Raw genomic sequence first — 12,384 nt, forward strand, 5'->3', positions numbered from 1 at the left:
CGTGGGATTGGTAGTGTCTGGAATAGGTAAAGTACCCGTGGGAGAATGTTCATTTTGGCAATGGCCACCCTGCCAAACCAGGAAAGTGAGGTGTGGCCCATTCTGTCAGGTTCTTCCGTAAGGTTCCCATCAGTGGGGTGAAATTCGTATGGTATAGTTTGGATAGGTCGGCCGTGAGCTTCACACCCAGGTATTTAATAGCGGTGTCCTGCCATTGGAAGGGGAAGTTTCGTCGGATTTGGTCTGCCCTCTTCCGGGGGAAGCCAATGTTGAGTATAGAGGATTTAGCGTAATTGATCTTGAGGTTGGCGATTTGGCCGTATGTCTTAAACTCTGCCATGAGGTTTGGGAGGGAGATTTCTGGGTTAGTTATAAAACATAGCATATCGTCCGCATATGCTGCGATTTTGTGGTGGTCCGCCTCCACCGTCACCCCTGAGATATCTGGGTTGTCCCTTACCGCTTGTAGGAAGGGCTCCAGGGCCAGGATGAATAAAAGCGGCGACAGGGGGCAGCCCTGCCTGGTTCCGTTCCTGACCGGGAATGCGTCTGTATAGACCCCATTTATGCACACCCTGGCCGTGGGGGATGAGTAAAGGGATTCTATCCACTGGCGTATGTGGGTCCCCAGGCCGACATGTTCCAATACCTAGAATCGATAGTCCCACGCCACCCTATCGAAGGCCTTCTCCGCGTCCGTAGAGAGGAGGAGAAGGCTCTCCGAGGTGCGCTGCGCGTGGTGGATCAGGGAGAGGGCCCGGACCGTATTGTCCCAGGCTTCCCTATGGGGGACGAATCCCACTTGGTCAGGAGAGATTAAGTCTGGTATGTGTGGATTCAACCTTGTAGCTAGTATTTTAGCGAATAGGCGTAGGTCGCAGTTAAGTAGCGATATCGGTCGGTAGCCAGTACACCGTTCGGTATCTCCCCCCTCCTTTGGCAACAGGACAATATTGGCCGCAAGTGTTTGCTGGGGGATAGTATTTCCCTCTGTTATAGAGTTGAAGGCCGAGATAAATTGGGGGGACAATGTGGCCAGGAAGGTTTTGTAGTATTTGAGGGGGGAGGCCGTCTGGGCCTGGGCTTTTGCCTGTCTTCGAGGATTTGATGGCCAGGGCAAGTTCCCCCTCTGTCAGGGGCGCCTCCAGGGCCTCCGCTGCGTCTGAGCAGAGATTAAGTTTGGTGTATTTAGAGAGGTATGTGTTCATGCGGGTCGCTCCCAAATTAGGGTCCGCCCGAGGGACGTGGGGGGGGATCGCGTAAAGGTCTGTGTAGAAGCGGGTTACAGCTGTAGCGATTTGGTCTGGCATGTGGTGTAGTTGGCCTGCGCTGTCGCGCATGCGTGCAATATATGTCATGGAGCGTTTTTTGTTGATCATTCTGGCTAGCAACCTGCCGCACTTGTCTCCTTCTGTGTAGAAGAATGATTTAGTGCGCTGGAGGGCCCTAGTGTACGATTGCCGCAAGATCCGTGCTAGTTCTTCACGGGCTGCTGTGAGTTCCCCGAGAAGTGTGTCGTCTAGTGTTCGTTTGTGGGCCTGTGTTAGGGTCCCTATCTTGGCAGTTAGTTCACGGATCGTATGTTCCCGTGCCTTCTTCAGGGCAGAGGAGTGTGAGATAAGGATCCCTCTAATCACACACTTGTGGGCCTCCCATGTCAAGAGGGGGGATGTGTCCTGTGGTAAGTTCTCGGCGAGGTAGTTCGTCAGGGCTTGTTGTACGTCTTGGGCCACCTGCGGGTTGGATAGAAGGCTTTCGTGGAGCCGCCGTGTCGTGGTTTTGGGTTTGTGTAGTGGCGATGTGAGTTGAATCGTGAGTGGTGCGTGGTCGGACCACATTGTCCCCCCTATGGAAGAGTCCCGCAATCTGGGTAGGTAGTAATATGGCAGGAAGAAGTAGTCGATGCGTGTGTAACAGTCATTCGGTGTTGAATAGAAGGTGTAGTCCCTAGCCGTTGGGTGTGTCGCCCTCCAGCAATCTGTAAGCCTGTACTGGTGGAGAAGTTTACGGATTTTGAGCAGTGTGGGGGGGGTGTCGATGAGTGGCCCCTGGATGCGTCCATCATCGGGTGTAGAGTGATGTTGAAGTCCCCTCCCAGGACCAAACAGCCTGTCGTGAAGTCGTGGAGGGCCCGGAGTGTGTCCCGGAGGAATCTGTCCTGTCGCATGTTTGGGGCGTAGATGTTGGCAAAGGTATAGGTTTCTTCCAGGATTTTACCCCTAACAAATACATATCTGCCCAAGTTATCGGTCATGGTCGAGTCAGCTACGAAGGGTATGGGTTTGTGTAGGAGTATTGCTGTGCCATTAGATTTCCCGTCCGGGTTATTGCTGTAGAAGCCTTGGGTGTATATGTGGTTGCAGAGTTTCGGAGCAGCGTTGGTTTTAAATTGGGTTTCTTGGAGATAGACCACATGGGCTCTAGTTTTCTGACAGAGGCGTAGTGCGTGTGACCTCTTTTCGGGGGAGTTTAAGCCCTTAGCGTTTAGGGATAGGAAGTTGAGTGGGGCCGGTGCGTATTTGGGTGCGGGTGTAGCCATATTCTCAAGTCCCGCGGGTATCTAAGCCCCGGTCTGTGGGGGCGGGTGAGGGCCCAGGTAGGTAGAGCCCGGTCTGGTGCAAGCAGGGCAGAGCAGGGTAGCTGGTATCCCCGCGCGGCGGGGCGCGGAGGGGGCCGCCCCTGTAATGGAGCAGAGGCACCGGTGTCAAGGGGGTAGAGATCTCCCGGCCCGGAAACCGGAGTGGGGGATGACCCCCCTATACAGGAGACACCGACCTCACTGGGAGTGGAAGGCGTCTTGTCAACCAGCCAACAGAGGCGGCTGAGGATCACAACAAACACTAACAGTTGTAACTTAAACCTGTAAAAAACTTCTGTCGCGTCCCTGGGACGAGTCTCCCAGGGTATGATCGGGTTCCAGCTGGAACTATAACCTGTTGTGTGTCTGCGGGAACTTGCCCCCGGGTCCCGATGTTGTCTAGTCTGAAGGGAAGGTGTACTAGCCGACCCAGGGCTTAACCCCCTTTCTACAGCTCAGATGTCTAGGATACTGGTGGACCCCTCTCCCCCCCCCAACCCATTCCCCCTATGCGCACCAGTGTAGCCCCGTGGTGCCGTTCCTCCGTCCCTGAAAGTGGTATGGAAAGCCCTTGTGGTTCCCCCTTCTGTGTGGTGGTGGGTTGTGTTGCTCTGGTTTCAGCTCGTCTCTGGGTTGTGTGCGCGGGTGCTTATACCATATTATATACAGAGCTGTACCCCAGTGTAGCATGGTCTGGCGCCTATCCAGTGTTGCATGCGAACCCATAGACCCTTTGAACTTGCGCATGTGCATAACCCGTGGTATAAATAGTAGACAGGTGTAGTGTGTGCAGGAGCATATACCGTGTTATATACAGTCCCATGGTAATTGTAGCATGCACGGGTGTGTACACAGGGTGACATATGAACCAAGGAGCAATGTTAGCCTGCACTGGCATATATACAAAATGGTCCATGTAGTGCAGAAGACAAGTCTAGCATAAGCAGGCGTATACACCATATTATACAGATATAAAGCACTTAAAGGTAATAAAGGGGCAAGTCCAAAAGGAAGCCCTATAAATAAAGGGTCCAAATAATAGCTCCTAAGAAAGACATATCATGTTATATACAATGCAATGGACAATTTGAGCATGCGCGGGCGTGCATACAGGGTTATATACCAGCCAGGGAGCAATGTGAGCATGCACCGGCACGTTTACAGCGGTCAATACAATGCGGTAGGCAATTTTAGCATGTGTGGGCGTTTATGCCATGTTATCCGCTCTGCAGTGGGCAGTTTTAGTAATGGCGGGCGCATAGACAGTGGTTTGCAGAGGAGAGGGTAGTTGTAACCTGTGCGTGCGGGTGTGCGTGATATGCAACGCCGTAGATAATTGTAGCATGCACTGGCACATATGCCAGTTAAGTACACTGCGGTGGGCAATTGCAGCATGTGCAGGCGCGTGTGCCACAGAGAAACAGTGCAGTAGGTGCTCCCAGCGGGCCAGTGTCAACACTGGCGGACACTACCAGGTACCACAGTCTCTTGGGCCATATCCCCCAACCCACCCAACCCCATCGGGGTAGACAGGGCCCTTATGTCCATGGTGACGCTTCTGTGTGGCCTGGCTGTAGGTGGAGTGTGGCTCAGCAACTGTCCGCCCGGCATGAGGTGCAGTTCTGAGGGGCGGAGAGACAGGGTGCCAATGTGGGGTGTCCAATCGGTAAGTTGGCTAAGTTTGTACCTGGGGACAGCGTCCAAGTCCTGGAACGGGGCTATTTGTGCCCTAGAGAGGGCCAGGCTGGTGCGGGGCGGCCAGGGCTGGGCGCAGTGTGGGGGGGAAGGGAGCAAGTCATGCCCTTTAGCGGGCGGTACCTGTGGGCCTAATGGCCTCCTGGCGTCCCCATCTAGTGCGTTGCGGCAGCGCCAGTCTCGGGTAGGGGTTTCTTGCGGTGGTATAGATGTCCAATGGGTCAGGCCATCTCATGTTGATGGCGGGCAGTTGGAGCTTTGTGCCCAGTGCTATGTAGTCGCTGTGTGTGCGAACCAGGCTGTGTCGCGAGGTCCACGGGGGTCACCAGGAACTGGCGCAGGGACGAGGTGAGCTGTCCCTTTTTGGGCTCTGGGGTCTTCCCGGTCTGTGGGGTCCTGTTTGGTCTCCCCATGTCGGCAGAGTAGCGGGTTAGATTGCGCTGTGGAGTCTGGACCAAGGCGGCGGGAAAGTTTATGTGGCCATTTCCATCGGCTGCCAAGCCACGCCCCCCTTCCGTGTCATATTTGGCTCAGCTCTCTATCACCCTTCATTCATTCAATCAACTCCACTTGATTTTTTTTTTCATTTGAATCCAAATCAAGATAATGCATTCTCTCATCATGTCCCGGCTTCATTACTGTAACCTCCTATTAATCAGCTTCCCTGCCAAATGTTTGACAATTCAGTCTATACAGAACACTGCTGTCCAGACTATCTTTCTTACACTCTGCTCTATTTGAAGTAATTTACAAAGTCCTCTGCAGTTCTGCTCCCTCTCACATCTCACATTCACACCTTCTCATGACCATGGACTGCTAAGCTTACAAGACTTGGCCTAAGGTAGCTCAGATCTCCATAACTGCCACGAGATCAGATTCTCTGCGTCCCTTGAGGGAGTCTTATTAGTCTGTCCAGTAATCCCAATCTCTGCACACCCCAAAACATCCACAAACTAACCAACATATTTCTTTCCCTATATCCTTCTTGTCTCACCTTTGCTTTTAGATTGCAAGCTTGCAGGTGAGGCTCCCAAAATCCACAAAACTGTTGTATCAGACTAGAATTGACTAATTCAGGGGTACTTAAACTTTCTTTATCAGGGTTCCAAATTACAGACATGACATTGACTTTTCAGAATGTCGAGAGTCTCCACTGCACCACAGACGCAGTGCTACTACAGTACACAATTTATTTATACAGTTCCCTGGGGATGATTATGATGAATAAAACCAAGACTTTTCTGGCACTTTTCCCATCCAATCCTATTTATGTCCTTATTTGTGCCAAATTATTCCTCACTGTACTTCTTCTGTAATTTTATTTTGTACATCTTCTTTGTCCCGTTCCCCCCCCCCCCCCCCCCCCCCTCCAAATTTCTCGCTCCTGATCTATAAGAGTAGCAGGTTTTCTGTGACAGGTAAGCAGCTTTCAAACTCTTACTTCTTAATTAATAAAAACCCCTTTTAATTGCATATGCACCTTTTATTTCCCAGCAATATTACTAATTTGTTTTCTTATTTTGTAAAACTAATCAATTGGAAAAAATGTGCCGAAAATCTTAAAGAGGAATTTAAAATGTTTTTAAAGGACAGATTAGTTTACATCACTAAAAAAAGAGATGGGGCGGGGGGATGGGGGGGGTGCAAAGGGTGGAGTAATGATTTCATACCTTACAAATAAGACGTAGTGCATTAATTTGTCTAGTTTGTAATCAGCACTTTGTTTCAAGTTAATTACAAAACACATTACCTTATTACCTAGAGTGAAAAATGGAAGAAATTCAATGTGAATTTCAAGTTTAAGGCAAAAATAGTTTAAATGGAAAATTTCGGGCTATCCCCAGCTATTTTGGAATCCAATCTGAAATTCACTTTGAATTATCTTTGATTTCCTGACAATTCCTACTTTAGTAAATAACCCTGTACGATTCGTAAAACATTTATTAATCCCAGTATTCAATAAAAATGTACGATCATCTGACCGTCATCCTCAGGATGTCTCACTGACCCACCCGACAGTAACGTGCATGATGGAATGACGAATCACGGCCTGTAGTTCAGAGAGCGGGATTTAATGAACATGTGGTCACATCATGAAGCACTGGCCTTAATGTCACAAACATTTCATAAAATAATGAAAGACTAACATCAAAAGCCACCCTTGCTTATAATATAGCTTGTATAATAAGAAAAACCTGGTGGACGAGAATAGAAGATGGAGCAGGAGAGGAAGCTACAGATTGCAATTCATGCATTGTTCACAAACATTTTTTTTTTTAAATCATACCTTCATTCAAACAATCAGGCCAAAAGAAACGAATATATCAAACGCTTAACGCATGAAATGCCGTGTGTAAACCTCTTATTAAGAGTAGTAGCACAACATGTTAATACCTCTGATCTGCAGTGACATCCACAATTTAACTCTCGAAGGGCCAGGTATGTAGCATTTTGGGAGAGAAGACATCTCACGGATGGGCATAGCAGGAATTGATATTTCCATATACAGTACTGAATAACATTAGTCTACACATTGGCTTCCAATCTGACTTCACATTATACAGGCACAAAACATAGAAACAATGAAATGTACTCTAATGTTACTGAGTAGAGATAGCTTTACCTCCCTGATTAGTGTCCCTTAAAAACAGTTTAGAAGAGGGATGGTACCAACTGAGATAAACAGTGATAAGCGGGGGCGGGGCCTAGCTAACATGGCCGACGGACGTGTTTGAGGGGAGCTCCTCATATACCCACTGCAAAAACTACAAAAAAGAAGCTCAACGACTGCTAAACCGAGGCTCAAGAGCTACAATCGGAACCCCACACTGAAGGGGGCTCACTCACAAGCGGCAGGGGAGCACCGTCCACGATCCGCGACCAATACACTCACTACGGCCTACCTGACAGGCGGACCACATGGAGGGGAGACACGGCCGGTCTCTCAGCCACCCGCTGTCGGAGTGCCATAACCGAACCGACCCGATCCCCCCCCCCCTGGACCGGAGGGGGTTATCCCGGTACCACCTGGGGGCCCAGCGACTAACAAGCACAAAGGACTTACCAGCCCCCCAGGTTACTTCTCCACAACGACCTAAAATGGCGACTGAGGAGGAGAACACACAGATTCCAGCATGGGAAAAACGATTCAATGAAGCCTTCGACAAAATCTGTACGGCGTTCTGGCGCCGGATTGAATCCCGTGCAGCACAGCCACAGCCACCGTTGCAGCCGGAGACCGAGCATCAGCAGACAACCCGAACCGTCCAGCAACCCCTCAGCCTGGAAACAGACCAAGTACCAACAGGCCGCATCGCCCACGTGGAAGACGCTGCCGCTGTGACCGCTTACCCTTCATCTGAGCTGGGAGCTCAACAGGAGGAAATCCTCCGTAGCCTGCCATACACCCAGGGAGAACAGGCTCCGGCAGATCCCTGGGCCCACGATCCTGGTGATGGGATCAATGGCAACCGGGCAAGAGCACCCACTAAGGCCTCAGGCCGAAGACAGGCGGCCCCTAGACGCAGCGACACCACAGCACTGGCGCGCGGCGCCCGACAAAGGGACAACCCGGCCACGCTGAGACATCAAGTAGGTGGATTGAAGAGGCAGGCCTTTACAATGACCTGGAGCCGGCAGGCGGCTGCTACATATCCCTGCAGCGACAGAGGCCCCCGGCTGCGGCAGGGGCTTACACCCAAGATGCCCAGCAGAGGGATAGGCTGATATGGAAGCTTCCCTGAACCCTCCACCACACACACCTGGCGGACCGACCGGCAAAGGCAGACCACCCCTTAATATCTAACCGAGGACCCTGAAGGCCTTGTAGCTCACTCCTATAGGACTGCTGATCTAACTGGACTGTGCCATGCTTTAAGGGACTCATTATGGTAACCACAGTGTATCTCATCAGTTTAACCCGGCTGACACAGTATGCATGGGGTCTCCTAGGGGGTCTATTCCCACTCTAGTATTACCATACGGTTATAATCTTAAGTGCTTTACTTACAAAACACAAAATGGGTGTAGTTATGCTGACTAGCATGCACCACTTTATTGTTCTCCTACAATGTTCTCCTGTAATGCCATGCCTGAGGCTCTTTGTTTTAGCAACGCACAACACTAGCATGTAACTATATCCTGACCTACTTTTAATATTGTTTCGCTTTAAATGATTGATTTAGCCGAGCTTGTTACTTTAATAGTTTACCACATGTCAGTACACCACTCTATGTACACACCTGCAAGTGAAAATATTTTTCTTTTTTTTGAAAACCACAGTCAGATATGAACCATTTCATAAGGAGGAGACTCTCAGTCCAGTGACTGACATGCCCTGTAACTTAATATAGCCGTAGATAAACCCCTGCAACTTGTTTCAGCTCACAGTTCATAAGCAAAACTTGTAAAGGATCAGTCTGAAATCTACTGTCTAGCAACGAAGTTCTTGCATTAATACGCTTTTCAGGTATAGCAAGATAATGAAGCATGATAAGATAAGTGGTTTAATTGCGTGCCATTTTGTTCCACTACCTAAGACCTGGCATAAATAGCAGCTAAATTTGCCTAAGCCTATATGAAAGCCTAAACTGGCTAGCTCGGTGACCTGCGGCCCTCTGGTGACTCGCCTGTTACTGCTAACTTGTAAAAATTAAGTTGAAATATTAAGAATCGCTTACGCACTGTTATTCCTGTTATTAAGCTATGTATATCGTGCTGAATGTCCATCACCTTGACCTTTTTACTTTATGTTGTACTCTCTCAGTTAAACTTGTTTATATAATATAAAATGAGGCCGTTAGTCCTAGGAGATATTGCAATTTGCCATGATGTGTACAACATGTATGAACCCCGCATGTCTCCCTCTCTTTATTCTGTACCACCATAACCACATGCCTCAATAAAAGAAAGATTGACAAAAAAAAAACAAAAACAAAAAAAACAGTGATAAGCATTGGTTATCCATCAATCACAGGGTAGCACAGTCAGGAGAGAATATGAAGGATAAACTCTCTCAAAGACCATTCCCCATTCTGAAACGAATATCAGGAGAAATGGCAGATACTCTCTCAATGTTGATCATCCACACTGTATTAATCTTACTGATGTGGGGCTTTTAGAGATTTTTCGCGTTAAAGATTATAATGCAGGACTGCAAAAAGAAGATTGTTGTACCAAAAACAATTACTATATCGATTCCTAATCAGTAAATCTTAATTTCTGGATTGGAACCCATTCTATTTCTGTGGGTTACAAAAAGGATAGAACAGGTACATTGCATCCATAGAGCCCCAGGTATCTTCCTGTCAGGATCGGGACAGGGATCCAACACGCAGAGTACAAACAGTAGCCAGATACGTATACCGGACCTTAGAATGGCTGGACTAACGTAAGTAGTACAGTATAGAATGGTCAAAGACAAGCCGAGGTCGAGGGTAACAGAAGACAGGTAAGCGAGAGACAAGCCGAATCAAGGGTAACAGAGATAAGCAGAGTAAGGTAAACAAGCCGGGTCAAAACCAAAAGGGATAATAGAATACACAAGCACTGAGTGACTAGAACAAGCTAGAACCACGACAGGGCAATGAGCTAATGAAAGAAGCTCTGTTAAATACCCTGTTCAGAGCAGTAACCACGCCCCCAAGGCGTCCTGATTGGTCCTGCAGCCATTGACTGACAGGTTGTTCCAGGGGAGTGTCCTGATGACTACTTCCTGCCTAGATGCTGTAAAAGGCAGTCACTCCCTCGCGGCCGGCCTAGCATGACCGGATAGACCGCGGGGAAGGGAGCCATCAGACCGTCTGGATGGAGGAACAGCTAAGTCTCTACCTCTTTCGGAGGTAGAGACCACAGGTACCCTGACAGTACCCCCCCTCTCAGATACGCCCACCGGGCGGAATGAACCGGGACGAGATGGGAAGCGAGAGTGATACGCCCTGCGGAGACGGGGAGCATGAACATCCTCCTGAGGTACCCAACTCCTCTCCTCAGGACCATATCCCTTCCAATCAACCAGATATTGTACTCTCCCCCGGGAGATTCGAGAATCAATAATAGAGTTAACCTCATACTCCTCCTGACCCTCCACCTGAACGGGGCGAGGAGGGGCTATTGTGGAGGAAAATCTGTTACATATGAGTGGTTTCAGCAATGAAACGTGAAACGAGTTCGGGATGCGTAAGGTATTAGGAAGAGCTAAACGATACGCAACTGGATTGATACGGGTCAGCACCCTGTAGGGTCCAATATAACGAGGAGCGAACTTCATGGAGGGCACTTTTAAACGGATGTTCCTCGTGCTCAGCCATACCCTATCACCTGGAACAAAGACCGGAGCCGCCCTTCTACGTTTATCAGCGTGTTTCTTGACCAACATAGAGTTGTGCACAAGGATTTGTCGAGTTTGATCCCACAACTTCCTCAAATTGGCAACATGAACATCAACCGACGGCACCCCCTGGGAAGGGGAATCCGAAGGAAGAATAGACGGATGAAAACCATAATTCATGAAGAAGGGGCTTGAATGAGTAGAATCGCAAACGAGATTGTTGTGTGCAAACTCCGCCCAAGGAATCAAACCGACCCAATCATCCTGGTGTTCAGAAACAAAGCATCGTAAATATTGTTCAATTTTCTGGTTGGTACGTTCAGCAGCTCCGTTAGACTGAGGATGATAGGCAGAAGAAAAGTTTAATTTAATACCAAGTTGAGAGCAGAAGGACCTCCAAAAGCGGGAAACAAATTGGGAGCCTCTGTCCGATACAATTTGAGAGGGTATCCCATGTAGGCGAAAAATCTCCTTAGCGAATATCTCTGCCAATTCGGGAGAAGACGGGAGTTTAGGCAGGGGAATGAAGTGTGCCATCTTAGTAAACCTGTCAACCACGGTGAGGATAACAGTCTGTCTTTTAGAGATAGGTAGATCGACAATAAAGTCCATGGCCAAACAGGACCATGGTTTTTCTGGAACCTCCAAGGGTTGCAGGAATCCACATGGAAGCGTATGGGGTTGTTTGGTTTTAGTACAAACTTCACATGCAGCGATGAACTCCTCAATGTCCCTCCGTAAAGCAGGCCACCAGAAGTCCTTAGAGATCAACGCGTAAGTTTTGCGAATACCAGGATGTCCCGCCATCTTGCTATTATGTAAACACTGTAAAAGTTCCAGTTGAAGAGCAGGAGGAACGAAATGACGGCCCGCAGGAGTCTGTTTAGGTGCTAGATGTTGCAACTTAATGATCTCGGCCAGTAATGGAGAATGAATCCTGAGATTCGTATTAGCAATGATATTGCATTTCGGAACTATAGAAGAAAGAACTGGTTCAGGTACAGTAGAAGGTTCATATTGGCGAGATAATGCATCGGCTTTAGAGTTTTTAGAACCAGGTCTGTAAGTCAGTACATAATTGAAGTGAGTCAGGAATAAGGACCAACGAGCTTGTCTAGAGGATAAGCGCTTAGCCTCCCCAATATAGGACAAGTTTTTGTGGTCCGTCAAAATCGTAATAGGGTGTAGGGTCCCCTCCAACAAATGTCTCCACTCCTTTAAGGCTTTAATGACTGCTAACAGTTCCCTTTCCCCGATGTCATATCTGCTCTCAGGCCCAGAAAATTTCTTAGAGAAGAAACCACAAGGGTGTAACGGTTTATCCACCCCTAACCTTTGAGACAGAACAGCCCCAACTGCTGTCTCAGAGGCATCGACCTCGAGCAAGAAAGGCAGAGTCGTATCAGGATGGACTAGAATGGGAGCCGAGGCAAAAAGTTCCTTGAGAGTCTTGAAAGCACCCAGAGCTTCCTTAGACCAGAACTTAGTATCAGCCCCTTGTTTGGTCATATTGGTAATAGGCGCAATGATAGAGGAGTATCCTTTAATGAAGCGCCTATAGTAGTTGGAAAAACCAATAAACCTTTGGATAGCCTTGAGTCCTTTGGGCAAGGGCCAGTCTAAAATAGATTGAAGTTTTACAGGATCCATTTTAAAACCCTCCCCAGAAATCACGTATCCAAGAAAGTCTACCTGAGACTGATCAAAACTGCACTTCTCCAATTTGCAATATAGACCATGTTGCAGCAGCTTGTGTAATACCTTTCTGACCTGTCTATGGTGA

At 48.5% G+C, this 12,384-nt stretch overlaps 1 protein-coding gene across 1 annotated transcript in view; it reads right to left on the reverse strand.

Moving 5' to 3' along the window:
* The window catches only part of CEP112 (centrosomal protein 112), a 243,236-nt gene that overhangs the window by 173,397 nt on the left and 57,455 nt on the right, over nucleotides 1–12,384 (reverse strand). The window lies entirely within an intron of this gene.

Source organism: Pelobates fuscus, chromosome 5 (genome assembly GCF_036172605.1).
Source record: "Pelobates fuscus isolate aPelFus1 chromosome 5, aPelFus1.pri, whole genome shotgun sequence".
Lineage (NCBI taxonomy): Eukaryota > Metazoa > Chordata > Amphibia > Anura > Pelobatidae > Pelobates > Pelobates fuscus.